The sequence below is a fragment of the Lepisosteus platostomus genome, chromosome 2, assembly GCF_059453375.1.
Source record: "Lepisosteus platostomus isolate fLepPlt1 chromosome 2, fLepPlt1.hap1, whole genome shotgun sequence".
NCBI lineage: Eukaryota > Metazoa > Chordata > Actinopteri > Semionotiformes > Lepisosteidae > Lepisosteus > Lepisosteus platostomus.
This window is the reverse complement of record NC_142612.1, coordinates 63,705,028-63,720,966: the sequence shown is the minus strand read 5'-3', so window position 1 is coordinate 63,720,966 and position 15,939 is coordinate 63,705,028. Positions and strand designations below refer to the sequence as shown.

Sequence of the window (15,939 nt, the reverse complement as noted above, 5' to 3'; positions counted from 1 at the left end):
AACAGTCCATAGTTGAATGTTAGAGACGGGGCAGTAGAGTCTCTTGGGATACTAAAGACAGGGCATGGTGAAGTGTCAGGGACTTTGCATGACCAAAGCTAGGGCTGGGGTAGACCTCCTTGATTTGAGTGCCTGTGAGTAGCACTGCATCCTTACTGCTGTTGTGGAACTACCATGGGTGAACCGCCACTCTGCAGCTGCTCCCTCCTCAAGTTGTCCCAAGACTGAAAGAGATTATGAACCAGCCTGCAGTATATAGAATGGTATTTATCTGAGTAATACATTAATTCCTTCTGTGGTGCATCACATGGCTTAAGCAATATGTAACAATTTGCAGAGAATGGCATGGGAAGGAAATCTGTCTGAAGTGCTCTGAGAAGTGGATCTGCTGGGGGCAGAAATGGCAGGAGATTAGAGGAAGGCAGCAAGTACCTTAATGACTTCAAGCTCAGCCAGAGGCCCGAGCAAATCAGGAAAGGCTTAGAGCAGTATTTTTATTTCAATTTGAGATAATAAATGTCAGATTTGCTTCTGGAAAGACACAGGATACAGTATATTGCTCAGCCAGCTGCCGGGGCTGGTGGGTTTGGAGCTTGGCTCAGGCTTGGCAGAGCTGTGTTTGGATTTTCTAACATGCACAATATTCTCAACTCCCAGAGAGCTGAGAGCTGAGGCGGTCATATACAAGTTAGCAAGGACCTGATGACCAAAGAGAACAAGGATTTTATGGAAACAAGCATGTTTGGCAGCAGCTGTGGTGTCTGAGCCCATAGAAGGAGTAATCAAGTTACTGACAGCAGCAGCAAAGAGCCCAGTATCAGTCAGTCACAGTGAAAATAATCCAATTATTCATTAAGATAACAAATATTGTTCTTTCCCCCTTTCCCTTCTCTTTTCTTCTGAAGAGCTTTATCTTTCCCTTGCTTGCTTTCTGTGCATTTCTCTCCTTTACGACTGGAGTGAGGTGATTTAGAAAGCGTGCACCAGTGTTCATGTTACAACATTTGAGCCTTATAAAATACCCCAGTTTGCATTCCTGTTTTATTTCCTTTAGTTTTATAATTTACCTAGTTTCTTGCCTCCAAGCCCCATGACTCATAATGACCCCTGATACTCCCCTGGTCACCCCTGGACTTAGTGTTCAGAGTTAGTTGGATTTGACAGACAGTTCAGTTCTGGCCTGGTCTGTCTGAAACAGCTGCTACACACTGGAACTCCTGGGTCACTGTGGGTCATTGCCATTCCAGCTAGTGACTAGGGGAGAGTCAGACAGAGCTCAGAGAGGTCAAGTCCATTTCCACAGAGGTCAGGCTTGCCATTGCAAGGTCTATCCAGGTGCACAGTATTAATGAACAAACAGCCAAATCTTTGGTTATTTCACATGTAAGACTGCTGAATGATGGTTAAGCAAGATTACAATAGTAAAAAACAAGGCACTTTCCCATCTCAGTTTACACCTTGCTTGTGAAATTAGTTAATCTAATGGGAGGGTTTATAGATCAGTCTTTTTTTTCTAAAACCAATGTTAACCTCATAGCTCAATAATAAACATCAGAAAGAAAATATTCTGCATTCTACATCCTTTTCTCTTTCTGCAGGAAGAAGGATGTTAAGGGGCTAAATTCCTGTTGCAGGCTATAAAACTAATAGCTCTCACTTTAAATTAGGGAAGACGCTGCACAATTCAAAGACAGCACACAGGGGCTTCAAACCCCAAAGCAGCACCTCTGTTCTAACCCTGTAACCCTCATACCCCCACCTGTCTCCTGCCGGACACTTTACAGAAACAGGTCTCACAGACAGGTGTGGGGGCCTGTGGATTCATAACAGACACCTTCCGTTGCTTAGACTTGGCTGTTACATTACTGCAGCCCAGGGTACGCTCCAGGACCTACTAGCTTAATTGAACTTCTTTTTAGTTTGACTGATTCAATTTCAATTTCTTTTTTGCTTTCGAGCCTTAAGCAAACAGCATGTTCACCACAGTGGGGTTGCGAAATTTGTGGCACAGGTAGACATTATGCCTTTTTGTATATTAATACACATGCTACTGTCCAACTGGGATCAAAGCAGAGTTTTGAGTTATTCTAGTGTGACATCCAGAACCATGTAACTGTGAACTAATAGTAGTCACATGATGACATTTAAGTACAAAATACTGTAGTTCTAGCATACCAGAACTGTGTAAGTGAAGCCTGCACTGTGACAAGGCTTGTATAAGAGCAGTCATCTCTCATTCCTCTAATAATAACAGCAGACTTGCTTATTGCCCATTTCTTCATCTGGACAGTTTGTCACCAATGGCCAGTTGTTGATAACATGATCCCTACCCTCTCTAATGTCCACTTTCCATGCTTGAATAAAGGATACCCTGTGCAAGAGGCCCCTCAGAGTCTGTTTCTAACTACAGAGAGAACATTCACATCAATCTTGTCACAAGCACTGCTATATGTCTGTGTGTGTATGGAGAATTAAAAAAAAGGTTTCTTGTAAGAAAACCAAATAAAGAATTTGAGAGGTGAGAAACAACCTGAGGCCAGACTCCTCTTTTGATTATTCCCCTCTCTCTTTCAGCTCAAAAGCCCATTCTGTTGTTTCCAGTTGTATTTGTTTTATTTTGTATTTTATTTCAACTGGAGAGATTTACCTCCCCCCCAAAAAAAAAACAAAAAAACAGTCGTATTCCCTTTTGCTATGGGTTTCGGGTTTGTTTTCAAATGACAAATACAGCCCATTTCCCTAGAGAGTGGTCTGTGGTTTTCTTGTAAAAAAACTAACATTTTCAAGTCAAATAATAAATAAAGCCTGTGATGTTAACACTTTGCAGTAAATAGTGGTGTGAATTCTCACCTGTGGGTTCCTGTTGGAGTTTCCCACAGAGTGTGTGATGTCCTGGAGATCTGGGAGCTACAGCCCCTGTGAAACTGACAAGCACTCAGTCCTCCCCATGAATGTGATCTACTGAGGCAGAGGGAGTGGCCTGGAGGTGTTTGTTTTACACCCAAGCCTGGCCATTATTTTAATTATTTATTACAGCAGTTATTCATTATTTTCCACTTGTGGGGAGGTTTAATTTGCAGCACTCCCTCACAAAAATACAACATCATAACCATCCCCAGAAAGAGGTCAAATAATTATACAGAATCATTTGACTCCTCCAGCTATAACTACTTTAAGAAGTAGCTTCAATGAAGAAAAAAATGAAATGTACAATTGTAGCTTAAAATACCAGAAACTGTTATTCATCCCTGCTGCGGCAGGGCCATGCAGGAGACTGTGGGCCTGCACACTGGGCTGAGTATTATTAGCGCTGCTGGCATGCTCCTGGTTCCTGCTGGTGCTGGCTGGTGTGCATGTGGCAGACTCATGGGTGCGCAGGTGTGACTTAGTATCGGGCTGCCCTGTCTGCTCCCTTTCATTCCTGATTAATCTTTTCCTGTATCACTAGCTCCAATAACTGGTCTCTGCCAGCACTGAGCAGAAGTGCCCTAGTAAAAACACAGAGCACAGAGCCGAATTGACTGTAAAGCCTAGTTTCTTTAAAAGCAGATAGAGGTGAGGGTGGCTAAGAGTCGGAGTAAACTCAGCCTACTTGGGGTTTATGGTTCTCTTTTTCTCCCTGATCTGAGTGTGCAATGCAGTGATCTTCTCAAAGCACTGATCTCCCTTCTGAAATGGACCGTTTGCACTTCTCTGAAATAATGCGGCGTTTCTTGGAAGTGACACCTTTTCATCCTGCTGCCATTCTCACTCCTCTGGCTCTCCCACACCTCTTGAGGTGTGTGCGTGCTTGTTGGGGGAGGTGATGCTGGTGGGGGGTGGCAGTTCTTAGGAGTCCCTGCCCTACGCTAACACACCCCACACCCTTCCCCTTTCCCCTCCCCCCGACAGTGACTGTGACAGCTGCCTCTATGGAGACTCCTGCCCAGCCACATTTACCTGCTGACTGCTCCACAAAACTACATTACAACTCCACAACACTCAGCTCACGGTTTAGCTCGTGTTTATTCCAGGTCACCACCCTTTCCATTCTCATGAGCCAGCCTAATTTTTCAAAAGCTGTTTAATTTCCAAAGCTTTCTGTGTCCTGCATAAAAAGTACATAATAGCACTCATTAAACATTAAAAAAGAGAGTCACGTATGGAGAATATAGTCAATTAACAGTGAAAACAGATAAATGGAAACAATTGATGTAAAGTGTGGGAACACAATTTATTACCTATAAAAATATTACATGGTATAAGTGTGAATGTACCGTCCAATTTCACCGTGGTGAACTCAGAAGAGGGTGCTTTAGAAACCCTTTGATGATGCATTGATATTTAAAATACACTGACCTGAGCCCTTTATCTTTGGCTGTTAGTTTTGTTTCTGTTAGCTTACTTTTGGTCATTTGTATTGCACTTTTCTTCATGCCCTACTGAATTCTGACCCTGTAAAGCTATTTGAAATGGTACACACCACATAAGAAAGTGTGATAAAATAAAAAGAGGTGCAAGAATTGCACATAAAACATATATAGTGCTGTAGTTTGTGCTCATGTATATTGAAACCCCCTTAACAAAAACAAAGTTTTACTTGATTCTGCCCAATTCTCGTATTCATTGGTATATTTTCCTAATAGATAATTCAGTCTTTTTTACAGATATTGAAAAAGTATGTAGCACCACATACTATACATTTTTGATGCAATGACTTCTCAGAAGGATATATCTATTTTTCCTGTCCAGGAACTACTGTGAATACAACTAGGACAATGCTAATCAAAGTCTGTTTTCTCAGGGGGCAGTATGTCCATACTCCTGAAGGAAGTATAAAGCTGACAAGAAAGGAGATGTAAAAAGAAAATTAGATGGAAAAGCAAAGGCAAAAGAACCTTTGAGCTGCTTGATGTGAATGGGGCAAGTCCATTCAGGCAGTGTAAGGCATGTACGAGGTGGAGAAGTGGTTAGGACTCAGTAGTGCGGAGCACTGGTTACAGCAGAGTGGAGTAGAAGGGTAGTTACAGTAGTGTGGAGTAGTGGTTAGGACTCTTAAAGGTTATGTGAATCCCTTGGACTCTGTTGCTTTACTCTTGAGCAATGTACTTCTGGAAAGCCCCCTTTAAAAATAATAATAATAATAATAATAATAATAATAATAATAATAATAATAATTGTATAAATGTTCATTTATACAATGCAACAATTTTTGTATAAATGCTTTTGTATAAATGCATCTCCAGGTTGTCATTGCAGCTCAAAACTGACCCATCTTTTAATATAAAAATAATGAATTAAACACAAAAACATCATCTATGATCTGGGAGAGTGCAATGAAAAAGTGTGGGGTCTTTCAGCCTGGCATTGTACATTATCAGTACTTTTAGAGGTTTGGTGTTGCTTTTAATTGTAACCTTAAATACAAGAAAAGACAGAAACCTTTACATGTCTATCCTGTGGTTGTTAACGAGACTTCTCAGATGACTGGCAGTATAGTTTACAATGGGGACAACAGTTACTTTATCTTTCAGTTTTAAACTGAGGAGAGAGAAGCTGGGGGGGGGGGGGGTGTTGCAATTAACACACAGTGAGCCAGTTGGCTGCTCCTGTATCCTGTGTGAAGGAGTTCAAAGGGAGCCCACAGGAACTGTCTCAACGCACCTGCTCCCCCCTTCCTGCCTCTACCTGTGACCCTTCCCCCAAAACTGCCACCCCCCTGTAACTTCTGCTCGTCTTCCCAGCACTCAAGAACGGAGAAACTCATTCCAGCAATCTGTCATTCGTCAGAAATGCTTATTTTAACTCACTTCTAAACTCATAGAAATTCGCACACAAGTTGAATATCCAATCTTGGCTGTTTTTATTATACTACCAGGAGACATAATAATAATAGACCAAAATACCATGAAAAACAGTTTTCCCCACAGGTAAGCAATACTTAATGTTCTTTAAACTACCAAAACCATAACAATATTATTTATTCCAATCACTGTTGGTGTGTGGAATTAAAGAGTCATTAATTGACAGGACAAATAGTAAATCTGAAACTGAGTTCCTGTCAAAACGCAATAGATAAAAAATGTGTTCTAATGCAGAAAACAAGGAACAACAGCAAAGCACCGCTCTGTACACAAGGGCTTTAACACAATGGTTTTCCCTTTATTGCTCTACTGTTTGCTTGACCGCTGAACAGACTTTCATATCAAGGTCATGTTTGGTCCGTCCAGGAAGAGCAAGCGGAGTTTTGATCTCTGTATTGACAGAAATGTGTTTATGTTTCCAAAATCTTTTAAAATTGTCCTCCAAAATCCACTTTTTTGGAAATGAGCAAATCTAAATTAAACCATTTGGAGATGCTGACAATTAAGTAAAGGAATTTAACCCTTTGCCTTAAATAAGTTGATGTTAGCTTTGTGCTTCTTGTAAAACATGCTGTTAATGATGTGTAACCTTCATGACTTTAAGCCTTTATTTTTGTAGCAATTGCACATTGCATTTAAGTAGATACAAATGACCGTCCAGTAGGGAGTCCTGCTGTCCTCCTACACTGTGCTATATCAAAGTTGCTGTGAGTGCAGTCTGCTAGCAGTGGGACAGGGGACAGAGCACTCCATCACTGACTGATTGTCTTTCCTGATGGATCCCTGCTGGGACTCCACTTGCACTGGCACAAGCTCAGCACTGGGGCTTGGTGGGGTGCAATAGTGGGATAAGTGGTGCATGAATGTGGGAGCAGGGGCAGGCAGCATCCCGGGTGGGAATGACAGGTCAAACTCTAGAGGGACAATAGGCCTTGGGGAGGTGGGTAGGCTCTGGGGGTGTGCGTGGGAGTGACAAGGATCAATTTGTCAGAGGGCAGGGGGGCTGAATTGTCTGTATAGCCCACACTGCTGTGTGTGAGGATTAGCAGTGCATGCCTGCACACTGCAGAGAGAGAGAGACAGATTAGGCCAGGGAGTTCTGGAAGTCTGTGAATTTAATCACAAGCACCTTTGGATTTATAGGAGCAGAAACTCACAGGAGCTATTTGTCTACAAGCTGGAGGTGAGGGCTGTCAAGAGAGAATTGGGCTTTAATGTAAAAGCCCCCAGTGCTCTCTTTGGGAAAGGCAATTGACCTGTTCTCAACAACACACCAATAAAGGATCCAGAGGAAAGGGCGATGGAGGTCAAGAGTCAGGCCTGGAATCTGTGAAATAAATGTTGCTTTTTTCCAAGAAAATGTACTTTTAACTCTGAGGGTTCCTTATGATCATTGAGAAGCCATTCTTAAGTACTGAATTTGCAAATGCTCGATAAGAGTTTCCAAATGATGCTTAATAACAGCACACTGTCTCTTTCATCTAACAGTTTTGAAAGGTTCCACCCAGTCGAGCTTGTATTACAATTAAATTGCAAAGAAATGGGAAGTGAATTGCTTGGATAGTCCAGTCTGTAATGATCCATAACTAGAAACAGTGACAAAGTCAGTGCAATAGCAAATGAACTGCTGGTGCCTAGGCGCCATGGTGTCCATCAGCTGTACCATCGCTGTGTCCGATGATGGGCCAGGAGTAGAAGATGGGACCACACACACAGCTGAACTGACCCTGCTATATTTCTCTGGCATGGTCACAGCTGGACAGACCCCAGACAAACAGCCGACTTGTCCTGCAATCGTGAATCAATTCTTCCAGTTGTCTGGTTCTCTGCCAGAGTTGTGTGGCGTGCTACAGAATCATTTTCACACAAAATGCTCTCATCTGCAGCCCGTTACCCAGCTCCTGACGCCAAACGGTGCGATAAACTAACTGCAGGTCTGGAAGCAGGCTTTAAAGCATATGGCTACAAATTCTTTGTAAGCAAACAACTGCACATTTTAAAACAGGCACTCATCAGTTGAGTGTACATATTTCTTAAAAAATGTTTTCACATGGAAGAGCAAAGTGGATAGAGAGTAGTGACTGACATGCTCCCTGTTGGAAGGCCAAAATCCTATTTTAATAATGTCTATCATGGGGTTTGAAACTAAATTGATTTAACAGCACGCAACATCCAGAAAATTCAATACTACTCAAAACAATGTTCTGAGAAGATGCCAGAAAACAGGAGTTGTTTCCACACATTCCTAGATTGTGCTGCCACTGAGGATGTTGTTGAAGGCCGTTTTGTCAGATGTTGTAAAGGCTTTGTAAACTGCTGGGTGAGGAGCAGCGCTGGGAGATACGCCGACAGTAACTGATTGTTGGCTGAAACCACAGCCATGGCTGCAACTTTAAGGCCGGAGTTTGCTAGTTTTAGTAAAGCAAACATACCAAACGCAGTCCTCAACATAGAGTCTTTTGAATCCCAGAACCCCAAATCTGTTTCACTTTAATTTTTATGGGAGGAGAGTTTACGAGTTTTTATACCGTGAGTCGCTTGGCCCTTTTCATTTCAAACCAGGAAATCGTAAAGCAGTTTATATTATTGACTGCTGCTTTCTAAAGGTCAGAGCATTCACATATAAAATGGGAAAGAAATGCACTCAGCTCCCTTCAGAGCCAAGGGGAGGGAGGGGCCTGCAGCTGCGTGCTAGCTCGCATCATGGAGGGTGGTTATAATCTGCAGCCTGGGGTTCTGGACCTTCTGAGCTGCATGGTGGGCGAGCCAGATGAACAGAGAATGGGCTGGGGATCCATTAGCAGTGAGCGACTATTGGAAAAGACAAGCTAAAGACCTGCCCTCATTTGTAACAGTGATCAGTGGTGATTTACAAATTGAGAAACATGCATATTTGGTTTCTGTGTGATGTCCCCCATCAGACCTATTTTTAAAAATAATTTTATTTTATATGGTGCAGTTCGTGATTCGGCTGACATAAATCAAAAGGAGAAGAATCGATTGATTATATCTCCTGTCTTCTCCATCATTTTCAGTCCACTTGTTTCACCACGAGTGGTGGGCAAGGGAGAAAGCATCTTCTGACAGCCTGAATGATGCAACTTGACAGCACATTTTTGTAAGCTTAATATCTCCGCTGAATTTGTAGCCTTGCAAAGGTATTCAGAACCTTGCACAGTTTTCAAATTTTTGTTGCTCTAAAGCTTGCAGTCATGACACTTTGAAGCAGCAATTATATTTGTTAGATGCACAACCTACTCCACACCACACGTTCAAAGCAAAAAAAAGGTAACAGCTAATTAATATGAAAGCAATACAGAAAAGTCATGTTTGCATAATTATTCAAACCCTTTGCTGTAGCAAATCTAAATTCACAGAATTACCTTAGCAAGCCACACAGTTAGTCGGTGTGCAGTAAAAGAGGTTCACATGATTTCACAATAAATACATATGTTTCTGTGAGGTCTCTCCATCAGACAGTGAATTTCAAGTAAACATTCACCATGAAGACCAAGAAGCTTTCAAAACAACTCAATGTTAAAGCTGTATAAAAGAACAGGTAATAATAACAACAATAATAATAAAAACAGCAATAATAATAATACTATTAATACTAACAAAAACAGCAATTATTATTATTAGGAGGAGGAGGAGCAAAGAAAAATACAGAACTAGTGACTCCAGGATACGAGTAATGTGTTCACTACTGCTGGACCTGCTCAGGATTCTGCCTGCTGAATTCTGGACATCCTGTAGTTTGTTCAATGTGGATTTTGATTCCCCAATGAGCATTACAGTAGCCAATTTGGGAAAAGATGCAGTGTTGACCAACTTTTCAGCAACAGTTAACAACAACATAGGCCGTAGTTTGACAATATTACTGAAGTGGAAGAATGTTTTGACAATATGTTACACATGTGGGTCAAATGTCAAGCCTGGATCAAATATCACCCCTAGGTTCTTAAATTGTGACTGAAGCTCATGTACAGTACCATCCACAGACTACAGCATGGGCTTTACAAAGTTGGTCGGATGTGCCAACTGGGGTGCATAATTTCAATCTTGTCACAATTGAGATGAAGGAAGTTTTTATGTCAGACATGCAGTTAGAGAAAGCAGAGACAGCCACATCAGTGTCATGTTTAGAATGGACATACATTTAAGTATGATCAGCATAGAAATGATCATTTAGACCATTTGATCTTAAACGTTGACCAAGTGGGAACAAGTAGAGGACTCAGTATCTATCCCTGAGGAACATCAGACTTAATGATTCAATTTTCACATCTAAAACCGCCAGGAGAGACAAAGTGATGGCGATCAGTAAGGTAAGATTTGGACCATTTTAGAGCAATCTCAGAAACTCCAAACCTAGTCTCAAGATGAGAAAGCAAGATATCATGGTAAACAGTGTCGAAAGCAGCTGACAGATCAGGAGAAGTCCATAAAAAACAATAATATCCTTTTGATATGAGCATTACAGAGTCAATCATAAAGAAGTGGAAGGTGCCCAGACACTGTCTAGATCACTAGATCAGTCCCCACAAACTGAGCAGCCAGACATGGAGGAAACTGGTTATATGTCACTGTGAGACCAGTGTCGACTTTGAAAGAGTTACAGAGTTCATTAACTGAGGTGAGAGAAAATGTCCATGGGGTGACAAAATCCCAGTCAATCTACAAAAGGGGCTTATATAGAACTGAAAAAAGCATATTAAATTCCGGATGGGGTTTGCAATAAAGTACCCAATGATATTACAAACTTGGAAAAGGGTATTGTGGTCTTTTGGTCTAGATGCAAAATGTTACATCTGAGGTTAACCCAACATAGTGCATCAGTCAACACCATTTCTATTACAAAGCATGGTGGTGGCTGCATTATATAAGAGCCCAGCTTCTTATCAGCAGGGACCGGACTTGTCAGTACTGATGTGAATAAAGATGGAGCAAAAGTATCGTCAAATCTTAAAGCAAAACTTGCTTCAGACCTCAAACTGGCAAAAATGTCACCTTTCAGCAAGACGATGATCCAAAGCACAAGGCTGAGACTACACTGGAGTGGCTTAAGTGTAAAAAAGTGAATATCTTTGAGTGGCCCAGAAAAGGTTCTGACTTTAATGCTCTCGATAATTTGTGGAAATATTTAAAAACAGCCGGAATATAAGTAATGCCCCAACAAATTAGGAGAACTTGAGCAAATCTGCCAAGAACAATGGCCAAACAATGTACCAAGATGGTATGCAAAGTTCCTGAGTTCATGGGCCTGACATGACATCAACATATTTCAGATCAGACTGCGATCTAATTCCCCAATGGGCTGTGTAGAAGTACAAATAAGTGCCAAGAGTATTTATCACAAACACAAAATGAAGCCTTTCTCGTGATGTGTGCATTTTTCTGATGGTCAGAAGGAGCCTGTCTTCTGCTATCAGTGTCTGTCCCTGAAAACAACATGCAGACTGACCATGAACAAGGTTAACAACAAAAGCAACAGGTTCCACCCCATTTGCAGTGATAACTGACATGAGTCTGTAAGGTAAGATATATTCGGAATTAGCATTACAGAATCCCTGATCTTAACACCTTGATCGGACACTGTTTTCTTATATTCTAAGATTTTACAACAAGATCAGCAAGTTTGACCTGCCAGAGGTCTGTAGTCTCCTGTTTTTGAGAAAAAATACCTCATCTAGGTTTGGTAATTGATGATCAGTTGTGTAAAGGCATGCAAGAGATGAAAAGAGAATGCACATGTCCTACCGAGTGTGTGCTGACAGGCCATTGGCTTCTTCTTCAATCTGAAAGGCCCTTGCTGCCCATAGAGACAAGGCATTGCGTGGAGGACTAAGGGAGCTCTAAACAATAAATCTGCTAGCTCTCAGGCTCCTGGCAGACCATAGAGATTGCTGTGGTGTGGCAACCAAGGAAACCCCTGGCCAGCATCAAACCTTCCCAGCTTATGTAACACTCCACTAGTTGTATGCTATACTCCAGGAAATCACTGTCATAGTCAACTAATAAGAGAGTCTCCAAATTGGAACCAGTGATCTCTGGACTGCTCCACTCTTTGCTCCAAACAGATGTATTTACTAGCTGAGACACTCTGCAGCCCAAACACACTAAATTAAATATCCATCTGAATCTTGAAAGATCCCAGCAAAGCAGCCAGCACAATGTGGCCTTATGATGTTGTGTATTGCATGCATGAATAATTATCTATATAAAATAAATTATTTCCTATTATAAGGCAGAGGCTGCTCTTAAAAAGCTCTATTGTATGTTGTCTGTGTGAGTCTTATTTTTTCAGTCTGACAGACCCAGTCAGCTCCCATACTAAATAGAGGAATGCACAGGTGTGCTGAGCAGGACAGGTGAAGAATGTACTTCCCTAGACAGACTCTAGGTGTCAGCCTGAGTCTCTCCATCCCCCTTCTATGAGCAGAACAGACAATAAGAGAGTCAGTTTACCTGTACTGTAGTTCTGAATGTTGTCAGCAGCCCTGTATGTCCTGTACAAATCTCTATAAGACTGCCATGCCTGTAGCACTATAGCCTTTGTAACTTTTGTCATTTGCAGAAACCCACTTATCTGAATATTATTGTTTGGATTTTCACAACCAAGAACCATGCCTCTATCTTTAATAAGCAGCAAACACTGATCTAGTTAACATGGGGAGTCTGATTATGAAAAAATGTGAACTAAGATGTACATTATCTAAACATCCAGAAATGTATTGTATAAGACAAACTGTAAATAACTTCACATGCATGCAAATGGTCTATTGTTTAGGTGCAAAGATAGTTTTGATCCTAGAAACCTTAAATTTTATCATAGCCTCAAAACGTAAAGCAATAACAAACAACCAAACACTAAATTATTATTTTGATTAAATATTTGGTACATTCCTGAGCTTCTATTGATCAGTCAAACCTAGAACAGGGAGCTCAGATTTGATCACACCAATGATACTTGTCATAACTGACTCACCAAACTATAATAACTATTTCCTGCTGCACTTTTTAGAATTCAGTTCTCTTTGCACACTTATATACTGATGTCTTACAATCAGTTTTACTTGCTCTTCAAACCATGCTTACATGAAACACTACAGAAAGTGTTTTCAGTGCAGACAGCAAAAGATGACTAAAGAACCAGTCATCAATTCAAATGTAACAGTCAACTAGTATACCTGGACTGGGCAGTGAGGTGCACAGGAAATCAGGTAGCCACATGAAAATAAGATCTGTAGGAAAAATAAGAAAATAAGCACATTCCCCGGTTTTCAGTAGGACTGAGATCTGTAGGTCACTCTGGCCAAGGAAGGTGCATGAAGCTTGTCTCTTCTTCCTGTCACACCAATGCCTGCCACTGTTTCCTGTAACTGTTGCCTACACCTTGTGTAAAGAGATGTCTGTCAGGAATGACTGTGCTGTGATGACACATCTTGAGCTCCATCCTACTGTAGTCAGCCTGGGCTCTGAGTGTCCTTCTCTTCCCTGCTCAAGGTGGGCAATATTCCCATACATTTTCTGTATTTTAGTCATAGTCTACAGTCAGGTTGATGAAAGTGTTGTGGGATTTTGGACTAATCTCAGTCTGTGTTTCTAATGAAGTCATTCTTGTATCCTAATCATCTGAAAAGGTCAATAGTTTCAGTCTGGATGTGAAGTCACTGTTGTGGTTGCTCAAAAAAATATTTCTGCATTTTAGTGAGCAAAAAAATGTGTACCCGTTTCGCTTGGTTGATTTGGTGGTCAAAATGGTGAATTAGCCCCTACAAAAACATGACACTACACTTCCCATCAATTCAACCACAGCCATGACTAAAATAAAACAAGGCAGATTTTATTAATGCAATTCAGAATGGCTGCATTCCTGCTACCCTATATGGCTGTTTGTTACAGGAAGCTATGTTGTACACTTGGAAAGGTACAGGATTCATTACCAAGGTGTTCCCAGCTGGAGCCCTGGTACATATCGTGTCTCCCTAAACCAGTTACTAAACCTCCTTGTGCTTCAGTCCCTCAGACAAGGACACCTGAGGTCCTATTCTCCATTAATCTGCAGCAGCAAATACATTGGCAGGATGGGTTCCTTGGATGAATGAACTACTCAAAGCCAAATGATCTAGTTGAGGGGCGGAGCGGTAGCTCTGTGGCTAAGGATCGGCGCCTGTTGCTGGAAAGTTGACGGTTTAAAATCCAGCAGCCGGTAGAGGAATCCTACTCTGTTGGGCCCCTGAGCAAGGCCCTTAACCCCAACTGCTCCAGGGGCGCTGTACAATGGCTGACCCTGCGCTATGACCCCAAGCTTTTCTCCCTGTCTGTGTGTCTGTGTGTCTCATGGAGAGCAAGTTGGGGTATGCGAAAAGACAAATTTCTAATGCAAGAAATTGTATGTGGCTAATAAAGTGATCTTATCTTTTGAGTGGCTTCCCTTCAATTATAAGTTTTTTCTTTTGTTTTTAAACTTTCTTATTTGCACTCTCTGTATATTCCTTTGGCTAAAAACAGTAGTAAATGACTAATTATTCTAATCACTCTTATTATACTTTTCTGTCTGCTCAGCTCTTTCATCAGTGATGCTTATTTCCCAGTCTCTAGCTGTGACAGAGCCCATCTTGTTTACCCTCTCCATCTCCAAGATGGCTTCATATGGCCTGCAGCACTGCCCTGTCTGTCCTCACCAAAGCTTTGCATCAACTCAGGCTCCTGATGATGGGCTTGTAATTGATACAAAATGCTTCTAAGCCACTGGACATGCCATGCAGAGGTCTAGCTCTAAAGGTGGAAAGAAAATCTCCGTGATTGAATAGAAAGCAGGGCTCCCTGTTCACCTCTTCCTTGGTAGGAGACACATGCTCCTCTCAACTGCATTGTGAGCACAAATTAGATCAGGAGAGGAGTCTCGGGTTGAAGGCTGTAAAGGAGGTGAAGGGGGCTCTTGGGAAGAGGGAAATGAAAATTCAGTTTCATTTTCATTTCATGAGCCTTAATAGAGTGCAACTTTAACTCTTTAGAGCCAGCCTTTCCGATGTGGAAGATAAACGCTGAGAGCATCCCAGCGGGTTAAGAAAGTGAAGTGCCTCTCCCCCCCCCCCCCCTTCACTCCCCTCTGCCTTGGTGCCTCTCTCTCCTCTCCCCAATCTCGTTAAGCTAATGAACTCAGCTTTCTGTTGCCAGAGCTGCCAATAAGCCCATTTCGTTTCACTTAATTTGTTTCTACTCCCTCGTCTCGCTCTAATCAGGTTTCATCGAGAGGGCTGCCTCGCCACCTGAACGGAATCGGCCCCGTGAACGAGCGACAAGAGGAGAGCTCATTAATCTGTTATTCTGTCCTTAATGAGCGTGATGCCGGAGGGGGAGTGAGGAGGGCTAGGGCAGATGCAGCAAGGGAGGGAATGCTGGCTTCGCAGGACAGACAGACCCAGCTGCATGCAGGATGCACTGACAGCAAACTAAGACAGAGAACACTGACAAAGGTTCCCTGTTATGGATCCATCACCAGAAGCACATCAAAGTGCCCACACCAATAAGGAAAGAAAATCCCTCAGGATGTGTGACTGAGGTGCATTTCTTCTTTTATGCCAACTTGTTACTAAAATAAAGAAACAAAGTCACTAATTACTATTCCTTATCCCTAATCCCTTACCCCAGCAATTATGACTCTCACCACTCAACAAATTACTTGGGAATCCTGCTCATAATCATACAGTCAAAAACAACCATAGTTGATATAGAAACAATCATAACACATATATCATCACAGTAATAGATATCACCATAGCTGAAAAGTGTAATCATCAATCTGTGGACTATTCAAAAGACCCTCCAAACAGGACTCTTAATTGGTTGGTACATTTGTGAGTCCTATGAGATGCACATGTGGCTTAACAGGCTGTGTAAATCTACCCTGTATTGTGGTCTGCATTAAGACTGTATTGTACAAGAGGGCCACACGATTGAGTGGAGATAAGTGCTGGTGCCTCTTTGGTCCTGGGTTTGATTCTGGACTGGTGTGTGCCTTGTGTGTGTCTTCATAGTCTCCGTATGTCAGTGTGGGTTTTTGATGATGCTTCAGTTTCCTCTCACCATC

General features: G+C 41.9%; 1 long non-coding RNA gene across 1 annotated transcript in view; it reads right to left on the bottom strand.

Moving 5' to 3' along the window:
* LOC148676752 (uncharacterized) overlaps positions 1-15,939 on the bottom strand; it is an 80,112-nt gene that overhangs the window by 52,165 nt on the left and 12,008 nt on the right. The gene's annotated exons all lie outside the window — the stretch shown is intronic.